Source organism: Erpetoichthys calabaricus, chromosome 1 (genome assembly GCF_900747795.2).
Source record: "Erpetoichthys calabaricus chromosome 1, fErpCal1.3, whole genome shotgun sequence".
NCBI classification, from domain to species: domain Eukaryota; kingdom Metazoa; phylum Chordata; class Cladistia; order Polypteriformes; family Polypteridae; genus Erpetoichthys; species Erpetoichthys calabaricus.
Window position 1 is genome coordinate 316,595,129 of NC_041394.2, and position 23,734 is coordinate 316,618,862.

The following is a 23,734-nucleotide window of genomic DNA, read 5'->3' on the forward strand; positions in this document are numbered from 1 at the left end:
TGGATTTCATTGAGTTAACTCCGTCAAGGGGCTACCGATACTGTCTGGTCATTGTTGATGTGTTCTCCCGGTGGGTAGAGGCTTTTCCTTCAAAACATAACGATGCTAAAACAGTAGCAAAAGCTTTGGTCAAAGAAATCATTCCAAGATGGGGTATACCACAGAAATTACAAACTGACAATGGGACTCATTTCGTTAATACGGTCATAAATGAATTGACCACCTGGCTCCAAATTAATGTGCACCACTATTGTAAATATCATCCACAAAGTGGAGGCATAGTCGAACGGTGCAATGGCACCCTAAAATTAAAATTAGCCAAAATATGCGAACAAACTAATCTGTCTTGGCCGGATGCTCTTCCCTTAGCTCTGATGGGATTAAGGGGTCGGACACATCGACAATTGGGGCTCTCGCCATTTGAAATTCTTACCGGTCAGCCCATGCCCATTGGTATGGTTGTGGGAAATGTGAACTTACATACTGTAGACAATGATCTTCTTTCTAGTCTTACAGGTCTTAGAACCGCCCTAAAAGAGGTTCATCAACAAGTGCAGCAGGCCTGGAGAGACAGCCCGCCTGTTAAAGACTCCCCTATTCCATTGGGTACCTGGATTCTGGTCCGCGACACTCGGAGGAAACATTGGCATCAACCAAGGTGGAGAGGTCCATTCCAAGTCCTGCTGTCTACTCCTCACGCTGTGAAAGTTGAGGGACTTCCTGCCTGGATCCACGCGTCTCATTGCAAACCATGGCGATCCTGAAGCTGATTTCCGCTCTGTGCCTCATTACCTTTTCTGGGGGACAACGGCACACGGGGGGTGATAGGCTCCTGTATCAAGCCAAACTGGCTAACAACGAAAAATATCTGAACATTTCGCTCACCACTGGCATCACTGCTACTGTGAGGGTAGATTTTTGTTATATTGTGGACTGTGGTGACGGTCGCCAGACCGATTGGGTTTGGTCAGATAAGTATGTCTGTGTTTCGAGTCCAACAGATGCTGAAGACTGGTGCAACCGCTGGGGTTTGGTGTTTTCTAACACTGGCCCCCATGATTGTGGATACGCACCCTATAAGGCTACGACTCATGATTTAAAAAATCGCTTTTCTATCATTAAGGGGCATGCAAATTCAGCCTGTGAACCAGGGGAGTGTAACCCTCTTATTATCACACTTAAAGACCCTTCAATACATGACACGGGTACATATGTCTTAGGGGCCTATGTCTCTGGAAAAGATCCACTAGGGAAATTTAACCTGATAGTTGCCGACCCTCCCCTTAACATTTCCTCTAACGCCCCGGTTCCTAATACTACTCTCACATCATTTCCCAATGCCACTAACACAGGTGATTCCGTGCAGCATATTGCTTACTTAAACGTCACCACCCTTTCTTTCACTTTTTCCATAGAAACTGGGTATGGCGATCAGAATCGCTGGTTGCAATGGATCCTCTATTCAGCCCGTCAGGTAAACCAGTCTGATTGCTATGCATGTGCCACTGCCCGTCCCCATCTCGGTACCACTCCATTCCCTTTAACAAACCTTTCTGATCCTATCGGTTTTCCCTGCCTTCTTTACTTATTCACCACGCCCTCCCCTATACATACTAAGTGTAATACTTTACATACCCTCTTTCCCCCAGTTCCCCCCATGACTTCCCCGATGTTCAGGCCCTATCTTGGGAATTATACTTGTTTCCTGCGCGTTTCACCTAACAAAACTGCCATTTCTCTGGGTGCTCCACTGCCTCCCTATTGTTCAGTTACACATAATGTTTCCATGAACCCCGCCCTAAATTCCACCTTGCCAGCCAATATTTCCATTACCTGGTTTACCTCTCAAATCATTGCACGTGCCGATGTTTGGTGGATGTGCAAAAGATCAAAACTTTTAGACATTCTTCCTCCAGACTGGACCGGTACCTGCACCCTCGTCCAACTGGTCATGCCTTTCCGTCTTCTTCCCTTACATGGGCAACCGCCTTTGCCCAACCCCCATCCTCATAGGGTCCGTAGGGCACTGCCCATATCACTTGCCAATTTCTCATTGCATGGCCCTGGTGTATACATTGACTCTATCGGCGTACCCAGAGGTGTGCCTAGTAAGTTCAAAGGCCGTGATCAGGTTGCTGCTGGTTTTGAATCCATTTTTCCTTTAGTCACTATAAACAAGAATGTTGATTGGATTAACTACTTATACTATAACCAACAACGTTTTCTAAATTTCACTAAGGAAGCCGTTGAAGGCATACATGAGCAGTTGGATAAGACTTCACTAATGACTTGGCAGAATCGCCTAGCGCTAGACATGTTACTAGCCGAAAAAGGGGGTGTTTGTGCCATGTTCGGAGATACCTGCTGTACATATATCCCCAACAATACTGCTCCTGATGGCTCCATTACACGAACCTTAGCTGGTCTAACTGCCCTCTCTCAAGAATTGGCTGAAAACTCTGGAATTGATACCCCTCTGGATGAATGGTTCACATCGTGGTTCGGCCCCTGGGCACATTGGCTTAAATCAATTTGTATTTCTCTTGCAATAGGTCTCCTTCTATTGCTACTCACGTTATGCTGCATTGTTCCCTTGGTCAGACATTTGGTCTCCCGTCTTTTTTCTAGCACCATGGCAAAAGCTTTCCTATTACATGAGGAACGTACTCTTTTCTTTGAAGCCGAAACCGCCTCTTTTTCAGCCTAGATTCTTTTTCTGCTCAAAAGGGTCGAGTGTTGAATAAGAATAAAGAAAACCTTCCATTTTGTATTTTGAGTAGGGCACAGCAAAAATCTAAAAGTGTGTACGTGGCATTTAGCATGCACAACAGTTGTTTATTTGTGTGAGCAGTTCAAAAGAATCTGACTTTACCAGGAATATGTATTTTTCGCAACTTGTTCTTCCTGTATAATGAAGAAGTTTATCTCTGTATTCTGTAACTGCCGTATAAATTTAGCTTTTAGGCTCTCGCATCAATCCTCTGTACTTCTGCAAAAGTGTGAAGCTTTGCACGCAACCAGCTGATATATAAGAGCTGAAACATCTACTGGGTGGGGCATTGCAATGCTACTGACACTCCAGTCTAGGTATGCCATAAATAACAATAATAAAAGAAAGCTTTTGAACATTCAATCAACATCACATGTCAAAAGCCCTACATGGAATTTTAAAATAAATATGGGTTGTTTACCAAAACAGAAGAAGAAAAAGCGATGACAAAAAGGATGTCAGAAGAGGCTGAAGGCAACATCAGAAAAGGAGACCATTTCAACTGATTGTCAGCTAAAGCATCTTATGAACAACATTGGTTGCTAGATTAAAAGCCATCCCCAGAACAGCTTCCAATCCTCAACATACTTTGAAAGCTTTTTCTAAAACTATATAAATCTAGACTTCGCTATCTATTTTTTCTTTTATATTTTCCTCTACTGGTATTATTGTTCTTTAATAAATACCAAGTTGCTTGTAACTTTCTATACTTTATCTTTATATCTAGAGTCATTGAAGTATTGAGGTAAATATTTAGAGCACCTGGAGCAGTAAGAAAATGACATATGATCCAAACTGCGAGATTTATTGGGCTGAGGATGAAAGCTCTATCCATTAGTGAACAGTATGTACAGTAAGACATCATTTGCTGATAAATGACCTACAGCCAAGGATGTTGAGCCTTGTATATCTGAATATATTCTTGGAAACCAAAAGTAATATTTAGGTGTGAGATATATGTAAGACATTGTTCTGGTATCAAGCTTGAGTAAGTCATGGCTAAAACCACAATAACATATTTAGAGTTTTGCGTTGTTAGAGTATTATGCTACACTAATTTCCCCTATTGCACTCTTTATTGTGTAGACTTTATCAGAATGCTTCAAATCCCATAGACTTAACAGTTTATAAGGTATTGTACTTTATAACTTACAGTAATACAATACAGTTTATTTTTGTAAAGCCCAAAATCACACAGGAAGTGCCACAATGGGCTTTAACAGGCCCTGCCTCTTGACAGCCCCCCAGCCTTGACTCTCTAAGAAGACAAGGAAAAACTTCCAAAAAAACCTAGTAGGGAAAAATGGAAGAAACCTTGGGAAAGGCAGTTCAAAAAGAGACCCCTTTCCAGGTAGGTTGGGCGTGCAGTGGGTGTCAAAAGAAGGGGGTCAATACAATACAATACACAGAACAGAACAAATCCTCAATAAAAAATTAAAATTTTTTAGAAGTACGGAGCAGAATTTAACAGTAGATGATATCACATAATAAGATTTGGATATTTTTAGACTCCTGGAGACCTCTTTCATCAAGCTGCCTCCCCCATTTGACCATTCCACGGCCGAAACAATGTTGGTCCAGCCAATCCGATGAAAGGACCCCTCTTTCTCATGATTCCTGCGATCCTCCATCAGGGATGACTTTACCTTAGGCAGGCAAAATAACTTGGCAGGTGGGCCGTGGCACCAAGTGCCACATTTGAGTACCGAGAAGAGAAACAGAATAGGTGAGGGTTAGTAACAAATTATAACAATCATGTTACTTATGTTTTAGTGTTAATGACTAACAACAGAGATGCAATCTGTACAGTTAATCAGCAGCTCTATTCAGGATATGCTAAACTGAAGTAGTGAGTCCTCAGCCGGGATTTAAAAGCTTATAGTAGCAGGCAGACCATTCCACAGTTTAGGGGCCCTGTAACTAAAAGCTCACCCTCCCATTGTTATTTTATTAATCCTTGGAACCATAAGCAGACCAGCATCTTGATATCTTAATGTGCGTTCTGGTTTGTAAGTCATGATAAGTTCAGACAAGTAAGCCGGACCTCGGCCATTTAATGCTTTATATGTTAAAAGAAGGATTTTGAAATCTGCCCTAAACTTAACCGGGAGCCAGTGTAAGGATTTAAGAACTGGAGTTATGTGTTTGTATTTTCTTGTTCTTGTAATAATTCTTGCAGCCGCATTTTGTATTAACTGGAGGCTGTCTAAAGAACAGTTTGCTTCTTCTCACCTTCCCTTCTACATCTATAACCTCAGGCAATTAACACAGAGTAAAATAACAAACAGGAGTTAAGTTACAACTTCTAATTATATATTATTAGAAGCACTCATAAAATAATAATAATAAAGCAAAGTACATGTGAATATTTGCCCTCATACAACCTGATAAACACTAGATGTATAACTTCAGGTGGAACAAAGACTTGTAGTTACTCAAATGTCTCTGATCAAATCATGATTTCTAGTCAGCTTTCTTCAGGACAGGCAGCATGCCTGTCTCAATATGACTGGTGGGTTGTGCTCCTCATTGGGCTGTCTTCATGACCATTGTGTAAGAGAGTGGAGTAAAACGACCACTTTTCCACATTCCTATCCAAATCCTTAGACTAACAGGGCATCATGGTACAGAATGGCCTCTGAGTCAAAACCAATCGCAAACAGCCATACTTCAAACCAATAAAATGCCGGTACAACTCATCCCTAAGTTGCTGGTTTATAGATTAGATAATATTATCCATCCATCCATCCATTAACCAACCCACTATATCCTAACTACAGGGTCACGGGGGTCTGCTGGAGCCAATCCCAGTCAACACAGGGTGCAAGGCAGGAAACAAACCCTGGGCAGGGCACGCACACACCCACACACACACCAATACACCAAGCACACACTCGGGACAATTTAGAATGGCCAATGCACCTAACCTGCATGTCTTTGGACTGTGGGAGGAAACCAGAGCACCCAGAGGAAACCCACGCAGACACGAGGAGAACATGCAAACTCCATGCAGGGAGGATGCAGGAAGTGAACCCGGGTCTCCTAACTGCGAGGCAGTAGCGATACCCACTGCACCACCGTGCCGCCCTAGATGAGATTAGATAAACATTTTTAATCCATGTGAAATTCATAGGCTCCTATCATAGTCACCCTTACCAAGCTGGTCTGAAGATCCATCCCCCACACGGCCTTTTTACACTTGCCCTCTTGTGGAGTATGTCATTGTGGTTAGTCAAGCCATACAACATGGTGATGTAAAAGGATAATGGGAACACTTGGCATCATCTTCTGTTGACTAGGTGGTAGTGAATAACCTTCTGAGAGCTTGACTAGAGAAGGGAGTACAGTGCATGGAATGATAGCCCTTATGGAAGTAACCCCCGAGGAAGACAGGAATAGTTCAATCAATCAGCTTTTATTCAGTCACAGATGAGTACATGAATTCATGTGTTGCAAGGCAGAAGAGCACAGATTTCCCTTTTCAGTCAGCTTATATTTTTTCCTTCCCTCCCCCTTCCCCTTACTTCTCAAAAAGCATAATATCGTTTACCTAGGCATTTCATCTTATATTGCGCAAATCGGCCAACCGTTTCTGTTTTGCATGCATATCAGATGTGGCCCTAAAGAAGGAAGGAATATCTTTCCAGTGTCTAAGAGACGCGTTCCTGAAAAGGAAGTTGTCCTAGGTCAGCTTACTGCACTCTGTCTTACAACAGATGCCTGTATGAATAACCTGCCATTATTGCAAAACAGCTTTGTCAGCTTTTAACCCTTCGTAACTTGCAAGCATTTAAATTTTTTTTCACATTTCCCTTTTTTTTTAAATGTCCATGGAAAAGTGTAAAGCATTAGGTATCGTGGCATATTTTCCACAAAAAGATACACCAAAATGCCCATTGTGCACATTTCTGTGTTTTCTCCACAGGAAAATCTCAGTACAAATGAAGCTCCCCCTGACAACCAGCAAACACCCTTTTCTGATTCCAGCATTATCGGGGTTGACTCACTCTTCAAACACCATGGACCGTCAAGATTTTTTTTCTGTCTCTGATGCATCTTTAGGATTGTTATCACCAAGACTGTCATGATAACTGACAAAGTGGAGAATGTGCTACCAGAACATGCCTTGTGGCTCCACAACATGATTACATGTGAGCAGACATGAGCCTAGTGACATTTTTTCACTGAAAATCTTTCTTTAAATACTAAATGACATGCATGTAAATGTTTAATGCATGTAAATCAGTGTTTCCCAACTATTCCTATGTGCCACACCCCTAGATAATGATTTATGTTCACACCCCCTAGAAAAGTAATATCACATTTAAAGATGAGGAAGTCACATTTCCAATTTTTAAACCACATACAGTACTGCAGGTGAACAAATTGAACTAAAAAAACTTTTAAAGCAGTGCATAAAATTTAAATATAAACTGAGAAATTTACCTTTATAAATCAAAATAAATGTGTCCCTCATGAAGCTTAGATACTCAATTGATGATGTAGGGGTTGGGGTATCCTGCAAAGCTTCAATCACAATGAGGAAATGACATAATCAATGATTGAGAGGTTTGGGGAACTGGAGACCCCTGTGAAGCAATTGGTCCCAGAGAGTCGCTAGCAACAGTTAAAATGACTGTGCTACTACCAGTAGGAGTGATGGGCTAAGTGTAAGCAGCAGGTGTCGCGTCTAATTCAGTCCCCCTTGTCCCCCACTGGCAAAAATGTCGACCAAACCTTGACATCAATCATGTTTCATGATCAGGGCTCACACAGAAATCAACACTAGACCTTGCCCATCTCTTGGGATGACTGCAAGGACCAAATTCCATTCTCTTAAAAAATTTACGAACACACCACTCCCAGTGAGGAACTCATGAGAGCACACATTTCTGCAGCTCATTTAGAGGTGACAATTACACATGATGCTTAATTCTTTTCATATCATAGAACAAGAACACTAACTAATAAATGACCTACAAATTACAACACAGTGCAGGACACAGATTGCACTACGATACAGATCCTTTCTTGCGTCACTAACCAGTTATCATTATACTAATTCAATTAAATCAGAATAAAAATATTTCCAGAATATTTCCAGTCAGTTAGCTGACTTTTTTCAATTAGCTAGCTCTGGCAAATATTCCAAATTGGAAAATCTATAGGAAATAGAACTCTATATGAAAAAAATGGATAGGCACAGATACTGGCAGCTTTAATGATTGTGGCTGTTTGTCTCATTCTTATCTTTACCACAGAAATGAAAAGTAGTATTGGTCGGGCTCTAAACCTTGAGGGGTATTAAAGACTCTAGAATACCTCTAAGCTGTTCTTGAGTGTGTGTGGGTGAGTGAACATTGAAATTGCATCCTGCCCTGAGTTTGTTTCTAGCTGATGCCCCCACTTCTTCTGAAGCAGACTTCACTTTTCTACTAGGCTGACAATACAAAAGCACTAAGGGCTATCAGTGTTGCTACCTTGGCATAATAGTAATTTTTTATATTGAATTTTATTGAATTGAATTAATATTTTATATTGACAGAATGACAGAAGATGTCTAGATGGTGCAAAAACATTTAAGAAAAGGTATAAACTATAAGAAGGTATTTAAACAGTTTTATTCGCCTGTTATTGCATTGGGATCCTCAATCCACTGCGTCACTTTGACTAATGACTGGGCACGAGGATCTTTGTGATACTTTTATCTTTTCAACATATTCTGGCTGAAGCAAATTCACTCAGCTTCAAAGAGCAGCTCAAGTAGTGTTGTGGAGAATGGACTTGCTCTCACTTCAAAGTAAATACCCGGAGTCTTGGGATGGGCAAGCAGGTTAAGACTTTATTGCAAACATTCACAAAGACATCATAGTTCAATGATGTGAGCGCCTTTTGTTGGATGAATCTTATTTATTTATTACAATTCTTATCAGTATTTGTTTTGTACTTGAACATTTTTCGTCATTATCTGATTCCAAAAACACAAATCCTTCATTCCTAAAATAAGAAATATATTCTCATGCTTTATCAAAAATAATTGCTTTTCTGCCCCCTTACTTGCCACCATTACTTTAAAAACCAAAAACCTAAGAGTGACCTTCGCTCAACCACCTTTTTATGTCCACTAAATCACTTCTCACATTCCTGACCTAGGGCTGGTTGATTGTGGTGGCTTTCGATACATTAAGAAAAATAACAAATACCGGCATGAGCCTTTAATAGTTTAACTCTTTCATAACTTAAGGCTAGCTAATGCAATATGTTCCCTTTTGAATTGTTGGAGATCACATTAATACAAGTTTTTAAATCCTGTGTAGTACAAGCTGGAGTAAGGGAGTACACCAGTAAACTGATTTGTGGTTTCCATGAAGTACAATGGAGTTCTGTATTTTTAAATAGCCTTGCTTATCATAGCACAAATGCTGGGGAGTGGAGATGTGTTGCATTTTGGTTGCACATGAAAATAAGAACTTCACTGAAGTAACTCTGTACTTGTGATAAGACTGTTACTACTACTACATGTAATTATAGAAGAAGTGCACATGAAAATATAATAAACTTATCAGCCACAACAGCAAACTGAAGCAAAATGATATACAAAAACAAATTAAACTTCTTACAGACTGAAGGAACCTGCCACTATGAAGGAGCATCAGAAACCATCTCAATTAAAAAGCAACAGTAAGTCTACAAATCTGATTGTGTAACTTTCCCTTCCTATTTTTTTAAGAAACGTATATGCTTCATCTATATAGATGTGGTCTACAGATTTCAAAACATATTAGCAACAATTTCAGTTAAACCACAGGAACAAATTGATTTTCATATGGAGTGTTGTGTCTTGTGGCTCAGCAGACCGAATAGACAACCATGCATGTGAAAGTGAAAGAAGTTGTAAAGATGAAGAGCTGGTGATTTTCTATTCAAAATCTCATTTGAAAGACAGAGTGGACTTTGTGGATCAAAGTGACTTGACTCACTTAACTGAACATATAATTTCCATGGGCGAGCAAGAAAATATCCAAAATGGAGATATTATGCCTTCACCTAAAGTTTTCTGTTCCCATTTGGAGGCTAAATGAGAATATTTGGATGAGACTTTACTGTCATAAAGTCAGAATGGTGCAGCATTCAAGACTTTCACCAAGACATCAACATCTGGGGCATCATGCATAGCAGCAAACGCAGAATTCACACTAAAATATGGCGTATAGGCAAAAGTGGAAATGTGCATACACTCAAAAAAAATTCAGAAGCACAAAACCATGCGTAAGCCAACTTCCACACACTTCAGCTCCATAAATCCCGGTCAGTGTGAAAAGTAATGCACGTGCACACGCCTGCCGTACCACTCCGACTCTTCCCATAATTTTGTATATTTTAATATGCAAATCAATATAAATATCATCTTCCATTCGCCATTTAGTTAAAAGACAATAGCAAAAACACGAATGCAAAGTGGAGGCAAGGCAAAATGCACTATTTGTTGGCTTAAGCAGTGGTATAAACAACAAAAGGAACTTGATCGAGTGATACAGAGTGGCGGAGAAACTCAAAAGTTCAAGTTCAGAAAGTTGTACAGTGCCCAAAATAAAAAAGAAGTGGTCAGATATCAAAGTCACAGTGAAAAGGTGAGTTGTAGCCCATCGTCTGAGTGTCATATGAAAGCTTATTAGGGTACAGAGAAAAGAAAAAAAAATAGGGGAACAGTTACAGACAGAGAGAGAAAAACAAACAATTCTCTCTATTGCATGATAAAGCACCAGGGGACAAACCAAACCAGGGATTTCCCTCGTGCAGGCACTTACCAGTGCTTAGTGCTTAGCTCCACATTGATTATACCGTTAGTCCCATTACCTGTTAGGTGGAAAATGTGGGGGTATCCCAAGGGGTTTTAGTGCATTCAGAGGGTGTGTGTATTGGGGGGATTCCCCATTGGAGTTTTCGTGAGGTTGAGAGAGTTTGATTCCCTTTTGGAGTTTTTGCACATTTGAAGACCCTAAGGATTAGGGTGGGTGAAGTAAACTTTTCACGCAGTCATTCATACATGTCAAAATGATACATGGGATGAAGGAAGGCTGAGCTCTTGAATATCAGGGCCCTAGAAGCCACCCCACTGATGCCACTGATGCAGGCCTATTTCAAGCTTATCATTGTCTGAGTGTAGTGAAAGGTATAAAAAAGTAAATAGTAATTATTGCATCATTGAGATCTGTTAGTCTTGTCTTTTATTTCAAATGCTTTTGTTAGCAATATATTGAATCATGATATATAAATAAAGACTTCCTAGACCACAAGCAGATGTTTTTCAGGAAACTGAAGTGAGGCCAAAGGTTAAAAGTTACCACGTGTCACTGTTTTTTTCAAAGTCTAATAGATTTTAATAAAAGCAGGTTCAGTTTACAGACAAATTACAGTTTAGCTCAATACATAAAGACTTGCTTATAGAAGCCAAAGGTAACAAAACAACGTAAGAAATGTGACAAATGAGAGAACCAATGCAGTCCATTAAGCTTGTTTGTTTAGCTAATAGCTAAGCTGTCCCGATATCTCATCCAGGTACTTCTTAGAGGTTGTCAAGTTTACAATAAACAGAAGATTGTTAAAATGTGCACACTGTAAATGGCAGGAGAAGGGTGGTCAGCAGAAAATGTATTTCGAATGGTTTACTGTGGTTAAAGGAATGGCTAAAAGAAACGAATGGATAGTTCCTCCAAACGCTAATGCTAATGTACTTATTGGTCAGTAGAACAGTCTTTCAATAGGTAATGAAAACTAATTGGCAACATGAAAAATGTATGATGACATAACATATAGTAATATCAGCAGATGTTCTTATTTGATTGGTTAATTTCCGCTCCTCGAACCGCCACCCTATCGTGGTGGAGGGGTTTGCGTGTCCCAATGATCCTAGGAGCTCTGTTGTCCGGGGCTTTATGCCCCTGGTAGGGCCACCCAAGGCAAACTGGTCCTAGGTGAGTGATGAGACAAAGTGCGGTTCAACAAAACATCCATGATGAATACAAAATTTGGACAGCGTTTTCCCTCGCCCGGACACAGGTCACCGGGGCCCCCCTCTGGAGCCAGGCCTGGAGGTGGGGCTCGATGGCGAGCGCCTGGTGGCCGGGCTTGCACCCATGGGGCTCGGCCGGGCACAGCCCGAAGAGGCAACGTGGGTCCCCCTTCCCATGGGCTCACCACCTATGGGAGGGGCCAAGGAGGTCGGGTGCAGTGTGAGTTAGGTAGTGGCCGAAGGCGGGGACCTTGGCGGTCCGATCCTCGGCTACAGAAGCTGGCTTTTGGGACGTGGAATGTCACCTCTCTGAAGGGGAAGGAGCCTGAGCTAGTGCGCGAGGTCGAGAGGTTCCGGCTAGATATAGTCAGGCTCACCTCGACGCACAGCTTGAACTCTGGAACCAATCTCCTTGAGAGGGGCTGGACTCTCTACCACTCTGGAGTTGCCCCCGGTGAGAGGCGCCAAGCGGGTGTGGGCATACTTATTGCCCCCTGACTTGGAGCCTGTACATTGGAGTTTACCCCAGTGGACGAGAGGGTAGCCTCCCTCCGCCTTCGGGTGGGGGGACGGGTCCTAACTCTTGTTTGTGCGGATGCACCAAACAGCAGTTCGGAGTACCCACCCTTTTTGGAGTCCCTGGAGGGGGTGCTGGAGGGCACACCTTCTGGGGACTCCCTAGTACTGCTGGGAGACTTCAATGCTCACGTGGGCAATGACAGTGAGACCTGGAAGGGCATGATTGGGAGGAATGGCCCCCCCGATCTGAACCCGAGCGGCGTTTTGTTATTGGACTTCTGTGCTTGTCACGGATTGTCCTTAACGAACACCATGTTCAAGCATAGGGGTGTTCATATGTGCGCTTGGCACCAGGACACCCTAGGCCTCAGTTTCGATGATCGACTTTGTGGTCGTGTCGTCGGACTTGCGACCACATGTCTTGGACACTCCGGTGAAGAGAGGGGCGGAGCTGTCAACTGATCACCACCTGGTGGTGAGTTGGCTTCGATGGTGGGGGAGGATGCCGGTCAGGCCTGGTAGGCCCAAACGTGTTGTGAGGGTCTGCTGGGAACGTCTGGCAGAGTCACCTGTCAGAAGTAGCTTCAACTCCCACCTTCCGGCAGAACCTATTGATGTGTTTCATGATTTAAAATTCAGATGGGCCATTTATAGGATTGAGTGCTACATGAGCATGACACAGCTAATGCTTTCTCACCGATCTTTAAACTAAAGCCACTTCCTAGAGCTGGCTGGCCATCTAAACTGAGCGATCGGGGGAGAAGGGCCTTAGTCAGGGAGGTGACCAAGAGCCCAATGGTCACTCTGTCAGAGCTCCAGAGGTCCTCTGTGGAGAAAGGAGAACCTTCCAGAAGGACCACCATCTCTGCAGCAATCCACCAATCAGGCCTGTATGGTAGAGTGGCCAGACGGAAGCCACTCCTTAGCAAAAGGCACATGGCAGCCCGCCTGGAGTTTGCCAAAAGGCACCTCAAGGACTCTCAGACCATGAGAAAGAAAATTCTCTGGCCTGATGAGATAAAGATTGAACTCTTTGGTGTGAATGCCAGGCGTCACGTTTGGAGGAAACCTGGCACCATCCCTACAGTGAAGCATGGTGGTGGCAGCATCGTCCTCACAGGTGGCGCAGTGGTAGTGCTGCTGCTTTGCAGTAAGGAGACTGTGGAAGATTGTGGGTTTGCTTCCCGGTTCCTCCCTGTGTGGATAGCGCTTTGAGTACTGAGAAAAGCGCTATATAAATGTAACGAATTATTATTATTATTATGCTGTGGGGATGTTTTTCAACAGCAGGAACTGGGAGACTAGTCAGGATAAAGGGAAAGATGACTGCAGCAATGTACAGAGACATCCTGGATGAAAACCTGCTCCAGAGCGCTCTTGACCTCAGACTGGGGTGACGGTTCATCTTTCAGCAGGACAACGACCCTAAGCACACAGCCAAGATATCAAAGGAGTGGCTTCAGGACAACTCTGTGAATGTCCTTGAGTGGCCCAGCCAGAGCCCAGACTTGAATCCGACTGAACATCTCTGGAGAGATCTTAAAACGGCTGTGCACCAACGCTTCCCATCCAACCTGATGGAGCTTGAGAGGTGCTGCAAAGAGGAATGGGCGAAACTGGCCAAGGATAGGTGTGCCAAGCTTGTGGCATCATATTTAAAAAGACTTGAGGCTGTAATTGCTGCCAAAGGTGCATCGACAAAGTATTGAGCAAAGGCTGTGAATACTTATGTACATGTGATTTCTCAGTTTTTTTATTTTTAACCCCTTAACCGCCCTCTGCCGGATATATCTGGCATCGTAGCGTTATTGCTGACGCCTTACTGCCGGAATTATCCGGCACATTTGCCTATGGTTATGTGAATGCCTGGCGCGTAGTATAACTGACAGTTTGGCGTGGGTATTATTACTACATCGTATTTCGACAACTCTGTGGTTGTATTGGCCGCTCACGTGATGTGATTCGAAAGTGAAAGCTGTGAATATGGCGAAACTTAAACTGACTTCAAGTGAGGTTTTGCAGGCGATTTTGGACAATAATTCTGATCATGATTGTAGCAGTTCTGAAGAAGATTTTAGCGACAATGATGATCAGCAACGTGCGCTGCATGATACTGTAAATGACGACGCATCGGATGATGGCCATGAGTGGGTGTATCCCCAGCATCTCAACTGGACTGCTGCCCGTTATCTGAGCCAGATAAGAAAGATGCAAACCGTGACCGCTTGTTCAAGCTACATCCTTTGATTGACCATTTATTTGAAACATTTCAGCAGGTATTTCAGCAGGTAAATACTGCTTGAATAAATGTAAAGTAAAAAAACGAAAATTGTTCAGATTTCTCCTGGCATGGGGAATATTTAGGGAGTTGGCGGTTAAAGGGTTAATAAATTTGCAAAAACCTCAAGTAAACTTTTTTCACATTGTCATTATGGGGTGTTGTGTGCAGAATTCTGAGGAAAAAAATTAATTTAATCCATTTTGGAATAAAGCTATAACATAACAAAATGTGGAAAAAGTGATGCGCTGCGAATACTTTCTGGATGCACTGTAAATTGGCATAATTCAACCACTCATGGAAGCTTTTGGCTTGGACAGACTGAAGACATGTGTAGTTTATAATGACTAGGAAAATTCTTTGGAAAACTCTGAAGATGAAGATACTACCATCAAAGTCCCCAGTGAAATACTGTAAGACCACTGTACTGTCCCTTGGGCTTCCTCCGATGTTGGCTTTTACAAGTAAATGTGTTATAAGTTGCATGTGTGCTTTAATTTGTGCATTAATATTCTTGCCTTAATATTTCCTCCTTAGTTACTGGTGAGGTATTTATTTTAGGTCTAGTATGACTGCAATTCTAAAATAACACGTTTAAAGGGAGCATGAGCACTCTGATGGATACGTTGAGCTTACCCAGTGCATCCAAATTACGCCACCTGTCCATCCTGTTTGAAAGTCACTCTCTATACAAACATTCAACATTGTAACTCCAACTAATCGGCTGAACAACTCCCAATCAACCGGAACAGCTCTCACAATCCTTGAACCATATGCGCTGATGGCTTTAATACAATCCAGTCATTAGATAGATAATGTGGATGAATAATTTAGAGGTAACAACAGGTAAGTATTTTGGTTTGCAGTGTACCTTAAAAGGTATAAGAATTGGTTGTGGAAAACTACTGAGGTGGTCAAATGCAAAGCACAAAATGTACTGAAAGATGACTAAGAAGTCAGCAGGTGTCCTGTGAACAACCAGAATACACAGTTGTTACATGCACAGAAATTTCAACGGTGGTGGCTCAACTCAACGTGTGCAATACAGTTAGAACCAGAAAATAATAATATAGACTTTTATTTTGTATAAATCATTTGAGTGTAAACCAATTAACCAATCAGAGTAAAATGTATGCATTGATTGACACTGCATGTGAATTGAATAGTTTATAAAATGAATTGTATCCTTTGTTTCTCTGACCATTCTCATCCTGCTCTAACAGACTGTTGTGAGAGATGCTCCCTCCTCAGCTTGGTGCTACAGATGTAAGAAGTGACGCAGATGGACAAACTTAAAAGGTTTTATCAGACTCACATTGATAGAAGATGTTTCTTTATTTAATTAAGATGTTGATTTCTATCACAATAGAACTTTGTTATATGATCACAAGCACATGCTCTTCTGCATCCCTGTCTGCCACATGAACCTGTTTGCTGGATGCACTCTTGAATCTCAAATCACCAGCATGCCAGTGTTTCTAAAACCTGTGTCTGCCAACATCCATTGATAAATCCAAATGATCATACTTCTCCTTTACCAATTAGCAGAACAAGCAATGGAAACCTAATTTAAACCACTCTTTCACACCTCCTTAATAGAACAAAAGAAGTGATTGTCTAATAATTAATTACAAACCTCTACTAAAATAGAACGGAACAAAAACAGAAGGAGCAGAAAAGACAGCAAAGCCAAACAGCTGGCACAGTTCCCAAATGTTCTCATGGAGAAAACACAAAAGGTAAGTAGACGTACTGTATGGTGATCGAAACAAACCATAATGAATATATTGTTGTTAAATGTTCAAACTTACAATAATAAACTATGGATTAAATATATATAAAATAGGAATCCAAATCTGAACTGCAGTTTTACCTCTCAGATGAATACCATAAAAACTAACACTGATTTAAACAGCATCAATCAGGACATCTGGACCTACAAAAGATATTGAAACTGATAGCAGTGCAGACTTCTGGGTATTGATTTAAACTCTGTGTTGACTTGAACTTTGTATATTTTACATCATTCTTTTAGCAAGGCCTACAAAAAAACAGAAATATTTGGAATTTATTAGCCTGGGATTATTAGGATCAGAAGGGACTTCAGTATGGGAAAGACAGCACTGAGGTAATGCAAACATGTCAGCGGTTTTAAGATTATCGATTTTTCATGTAATCATTGCTAAATCTTCATGAAATGGAATGCATGCTGCACAAATACAGGGGACAGAAGAAAGAAAAACAACAAGAAGAGAAGATCAACAGAAAGACAAGAAGTCTGAGTTCCCAAAGAAATATGGGTAAGATCTCTGCAGACTGAACAAATATCTCAAACAGCTCTGCACTTGGACAAGATGCAACATGCAAGATACAAGATATCTCTATTGCCACTGTACAATACAATGAAATATTGTTTGGAGCAAGCCTATAGATGCCTTAGATAAAAGTATGTAAGAGTAGATAATAAACTAAGTAAACATTAAACTATGAGAAGCACAGTTACTATTAACAGCTCCAAATATACACAAAGTAAAAGTAAAGGTAAACATAAGCATAAATAATAAATAAATAATAAAGCTCTGAGGCTAGGGATCTGTGCCGGCAATCAGAAGGTTGCCGGTTCAAATCCCATAAACGCCAGAAGTGACTCTACTTGAGCAAGGCCCTTAACCTGCAATTGCTCTGTCCTGGGTATGACGTTAATCTGCAACCAGTCCTGCAAGCAGGTCCTCTAACTTTCAAGGAAAATTTGGGGATTGGTGGCAGGATTGGAACTCCAGGTACTGTAAAAAAACCTCACACAGTTCAGTGTGGTGCTGAGGTGTCACCCATTGCATGGCTGGTGTGTGGAGTAACATACTGTAACCTGCACATGCTCCCAACCTCTCACCTCTACAGTGAAGATTACAGTCAATGTAATGGTCTTTAGTTCCACATGGGTCATGTATAAGTGTGTGGCTATGCTGTATGTGGTTGATGCAGATGTTCAGTTTGATCACTGTTCTGTATAGGAAGAGACAGTGATCTCTGTGCATTTAATAGGCTGATTGCTTTGGATTAAAAGCCTTCTTCAGCCTATGAGTGTGCAGGCATACAGTGCTCAGAAGCACCTGCCGGAGGTCATAGGAGTAAAAATGCTATGGCCAAGGTGGGTTGGATCTTTACAAATGTTCTTTGCTTTTCTGCTACAGTGGGTAGTGAAGATATCTTCAAATGATGGTAGCTGAGTGCCAGTAATTCACTGAGCCATTTTGATGATACGCTGGAGGGGCTTCCTGTTCTCAGAGGTGTAGCCAGAGTACAACGCTTTAATGCAGTGCATGATAACAGACTTTAAGGTGCACCTGTAGAAGTTAACCAGCAGCTGTTGTGGGAGTTGTGCTTTCTTCACGCTCCTCAGAAAGTGAAGCCTCTGAAGACCTTTCTTGGCCATTGCTGTTGTGTTTGTTGTCCATGACAGGTCCTGGCTGATGTGGACTCCCAAGAATCTATAACTCTGGACTGTCCCCACTCTCTCACAGTTAATGCATATGGGATGGTGACCACTGTAGTTCAGTCTCCTGAAGTCCAGAGTCAGTTCTTTGTTTTCTTGGAATTGAATGCAAGGTTGTTGTTGTGGCTCCAACTCTCCAGATTCTCCACCTCTTCTCATTCTCACCATCATCTGCATTTTGGCATAGGCATTTTTCAATAAGACTCTGCTCAAATAGATTTCCTAAACATTTAAAACTCTTTTCAAACAGATTTTGCTACTAGTAGTTATACAGTGTTTTATTAGTTTTGCTTTGTTGCACTAGCATGTTTATATTATTCAAGTGGGTCACGGTATAGAGCTAAGAGCACCCAGTATGGGCCATCACCGTAGTCCAACCAGGGTTTGCAGCTGGGAAGAGATGCTTTAAACAGTGCTGCCATGGTGAGTGGGCACCTGCTTTGGTGACTGACACAGGTGTACTTCAGGACTGAAGACAACCGCTTGGCCTGCTTGTGCTGAGCTAGTAAGTCTCTTTCCTTAAGGCAGCTGCCCACATGCAGATTAGGCTGTTGCTGTTAAAAAGTTATATTGAAGTACAGATACATTTCAATGATAAAGCACATCTAAGAGTGACAGAGGCAGCAGGCAAACAAACAGAATGCCATGGCTATGTCCTGGTATTTATTACCTGTATATTTAAAAGAACCAATCTCTTCCATACTTGCCCATATTTCTGAGAATGAGTCCCACATGGAAAAGATTGAGGGATGAATTTCTAAGAATCATTAAAGTGATTATCCCAGAAGATTTTATTAAACATTAATCAAAATGAGCCTGTGCTGAACAATCAACAAAGGAGGGCAAGCAAAATTCAAGGAAAAAAAAACTATTGTGTAGACACAATGGGCAGAGCTCGGGCCTAACCACAACATTTACCATGTAATCATTTTGTCTGGAACACAATATTACTTTTCACTGATATTCTGAAGACATTCAACGATATTAAAAAAAAAATTCAGAACCATACTTTTTAAAATACATCATTAATATTTGCTTCATTCAGGGGGAACAATATATTAATTAATTTGTCTTAAAGTTCCAAAAAAATAGAGGTTCTTTTTGTGCACTATAATCCTAACAAATAGCAAGACAATACTTAATTTCATTTCAAAGAGCTTGGCTGACTCTCAGTTAAATTTAGGTGCCGCCATTGACGCCATGTAAAGAGCATCAGTTGGGTCAGGTAGGATTTGGGAGGAGTTTCAACAGGGTGAGGAAGGATTCTGTCTGTTCTATCTCTCTCCTTGTCTGGGATGGCTGCATTTAATTGAGAAGCAACCATGTAAAACCTACCATTGACAGCCTACAGTATAAGAGTTGCCAGAACCTGGTAACGTTTAAATGCCATTTTTCTTATTTTTCTTTATTTTGATCACTTTTCACCGCTTCATTCATATACAGTATATACTGTGGAAAGCATACCCCCGGACACAGACAGACAGACAGACACCAGAATGTCCAAAACACACTTCTTTATTTCCTTTTCGCACCACAATGCCTTCCTTCACCAACTCTTTCTTCTTTCTCTTTCTTTTCTTCTTTCTCTTTCTCTTTCTCACCGCCTCTCCCCTCCTTACAAGCTTTGTCTCCTTCCTCCCAACTCTGGCTCAGCTTCTGGAGGGAGGCGGTCCCTTATATACTGACCCGGATGAGCTCCAGGTGCTCCCCTTGATGACACTTCCTGGTGTGGCAGAAGTGTCAAGAGAGTCCCCGGAAGCACTCCGGGTGCCCCTGGGAATTCTTCCGGCAGCACTTCCTGGTGTGGCGGAAGTGCTGCCATCCAGGACTTCACGACTGTCTGGGCGCCCCCTGGTGGTGACCACGTCCTCCAGTAGGGATGAGTGTCCCAGCTCCAGTCCAGTGGCCCATAAGCAGACCCAGGCGGCTGCCCCCTCGTGGCCGAGGGGAAGTATTGTCCATCACGGGGACCATCCAGGCGTCCCAGCTGGGTAGGGTCCCCATCCATCTGGGACAATACATATCAATCGGTTTGGTCATTTGTTTATGTTTTGGATCTTTGGCATTGCATCTTGATGATGTTATAATATTTAGCCAGTACTAGTGGTTCTAGATAGTGTAACTGAGGCACTATATAAGCGCCGACCCGACACAGATGGACACAGAGGCACGTATAAAACAAACACAGGTTTTATTTTTCTTCACCCATGGGCGCATGTCTTCCCCATGACCCACAGGCAATACACAGTCCATAAAGCACTTAACAAACACACCAACAATCCTTTCTCCTTTACCACCACTCCTCCTCAGACTTAGTCCTCCTCCTCTCGACTCTGGGTCTCGAGTGGTGGTGGCTGGCCCCTTTTATAGCCCACCTGGAAATGTTCCAGGTGTTTGACCACCTGGTCCCAATTGCACCTCCAGGTGGGGCTGAAGACTCATCCAGCCCGGCTGTTGACTCCAGACAGCCCCCCCCTAGCGGCCACCCCGGGCTCCAACCAGGCTGTGGAAGACTCCATCTCCCATGGAGCCCTGAGGGAGGTTGGGGAATCACCGTTGGCCAGGGAGGCTGCCACCAAGCGTCCCGGGGGAGGTACTGAGCTGCTCATGGTTGCTCCCCCGGAATATAAGCAGCAGGCTTGTCACAATAATAAGTGGGTGTTTTATTTTTAACCTTAGTTTTTACTTTTGTTTTCCTTTAGTTTGTTTAGTTGATGACATGTTGGCTGCATGTTACCACATTCCCATTCATGTGGTCATGAGAGTTGCGATTAGCAATGCCACCAGTATTTCCAGTACCCTGTAAATCTGGCAGCACTTGGCCAGTCCGGTATCCTTGGTGGATATTCAAAGCAACAAAATATCGCAGTGATAGTTAGCTTCTCTTTCAAGTAAGCCTTAGCATTATGCTGTTCTGTTTTTTGACCTTTGTCTTTATCCTTCGGTTTTGTTTGCTGTTTTTTTATTGTCTTCCTACATTTAACCTTTGGCTCATTTTCGGGAAAACGTCTTTATGATCCCTTTTCATCTGCTGGCCATTCTGTTTGCTCACAAGAATCCTCTGATATATTAGTTGTTCACAGCAGACATCATCTGATACTTTAGTCGATGTTGGTTTTTCAACATGGGAAGGCTGAAACAGTCATTTCTTTGCTAGGGTTCCTCCCTTGGCTTGGGTTCAGAATCATGATTTATGTCTCTTTTTCATTTTTGATACTTTGATTTATGGTGTTTATGTGCATTATTCATTGTTTTTGATTTTGTATGTTAAGCTGCCTGTGTTATATTCCTTGGGTTTTGTGGGTGGTGACCCCAAGAGGTGGAGGCACCTGTCAATCACTGCCTAGAACTGCCCCTCCACCTTATAAATCTGGAGGGTTTCCCACAGTTGCTGGTGACTCATAGCGAAAACACTAAGGAGTTGTTGAGTGAGTGTTTATTGTAATTTCTGTGAGTTATTTGGATCTCTCATTTTTTTTGTCCTTCTTGGGGGTATTCTCCATATGTGGTTTGGCAGAATTAAATTGTTGACGATTTAGCATGATTCTAGATCTGTCGGTTCTTCAAAACTCTTGTTGGATGTAAACCTCACACCTGCTCAGGAGCGAGTTAGTTTTATGTAAACAAGGATTAGCTTGCACACTTAACTAGTGTCTGTGCCTGGAAATCCGTTCAGTCATGTCCTCGGCATTCATAGATGAGCAACCGATTGCAATCAGTGTAGAGATAATAAGAAGTCGAGAGAGTTTTGCACGGTTGTCAAGATCTTTTAGCCTGTCCGGATGATCATCTTTTTGAGAGATATCTCTTCAGCCAAGAAGGATTTTTGTACAGCAGAAATTTATTAGCTCCTTATATTAGGAGCCAAACTCCGAGAAGTCATGCTCAAACAATCACGCAGACTGTATGCATTTCTCTGAGGATTTTTGGGAGCAGCACTTTTTTGTATATGGTAGGCAATGTGAAAAATCTGTCAAAGAGAGCTGTTTGTCAGGCAATTCGCAAAGTCTATTTGGACCTGAAACACTTCCTCAGAGTTTTTATTATTTTTCTTGGGCATGTGCAGACAATTAAAGAAGCCTTTAATGTCATTAAGTTAATATATAGGCAAAACGTTATATAGCCTACGTTTTTTTTGAAGAACTTTAAAATCAGACGGATATTCTCATTTCCAAGGATTTCCTAATGCGATTGGAGCATTGGACTGTACTCAGATCCAAATCAAGGCCCCATCAGGCACAAATGAAGGAGGTTATGTGAATAGAAAAGGCTTTCACAGTATTAATGTACAGGTTTTGTAACCTATAACGTTACAGCTGAAAATAGCCAATAGGCCTGTTGACATAGTGAATAAATTTGTCTAGCATACATGCTATGGATACATTCTCAGATTATCTGTGCTGCATCTTGCATCATTTCCAACATGGAGGCTAGATGGCCAAGTTCAGTTCATGACAGAATTTTTAGGGAGTCACACCTGTATTGGACACTTGAACAAGGTAATACCCATACATATTTAGATATCATGGTGAAGCGTTTATTTTAGTCAAAGCTGTAACACTTTACAAAGGTCAGCATGATTGGATCCTAGTTGGAGACAGGGACTACGCCGGCAGAGTTTTTTTAATGACCCCATTCCTCAATCCCAAGCCTGGCCTGCAAACTTGATATAATGCAGCTTTGTCTCGCACAAGGGCATACATTGCAATGAACTTTTGCCACCTAAAGATGAGATTTCAATGCATAAAAAGGCTGCGGGTTGCACTCGACAGAGCATGTGACATACTGTAATTGTTGCATGCTCTATCTTACACAACATGGCCACCATCAGAAAAGAAAGGGCCCCTGAGGTGGTGGTGCAGCTTTTTGGCTCCACATTAAATTGGTAATACACACAGGATGCAGGATAGGCAGTGAGACAGGTAAGACTTTACAGTTAAGAGTCACATAGTTGAATCTGACATTTCTTCCTATCTCCATTTACAAAAGAACTCAAGATGTTAGTTGGTACCTTTCATTTTAGGTGTATGTCACAGGGTGAACATGAATCTATGCCTCACACAGTCAACATGTGGCACCCTCTGAGGCCTCCTCATCCCCGTCACCATCTAATGGCTGACCCTCAACACAGTATGCACAATGGGACTGTTCTTGAGATCACAAGAAGATAGGCTTCACAACATTTTCTTGAAAAATGAGCAGAAGTGTGAAATCAGGAAGTTGGAGAGTTGGGGGAAAACAAGCATCTAATTGGAATAGGTAAGTGGTCGTAATACCAAAAGTTAAAGTAGAGAATAACAAATGCAAATGCAAAAACAAGAAGCAAGGTCAAGGACATGAAGTAAAGGTCCTAAAACTACAACTTTTGGAAGCACCTTTTAGTCACCTTCTAAAACTAGAAATAAAAAGAGAGAGTCCCATTCAGTTAAAATTTAATGTCAGAAGTTGTGCACCATAATTTCACACTGTATATGTATATAAATATATATATATATATATATATATATATATATATATATATATATATATATACATATATATTAAGTTTGGGCAAGTTAATGCATTATTACAGCATTAACACATTAATTAATTAATGTCGACAATTATTTATCGTGCATTAACGCAGTTTTTGTTATTATTATTATTATTTTGAAAGCCTCA

At 41.7% G+C, this 23,734-nt stretch overlaps 1 pseudogene; it reads left to right on the forward strand.

Annotated features, from left to right (window-relative positions):
• The first annotated feature begins 751 nt into the window (after positions 1–751).
• Positions 752–22,962, forward strand: LOC127529031 (putative nuclease HARBI1; annotated as a pseudogene).
• Positions 22,963–23,734: the final 772 nt, after the last annotated feature.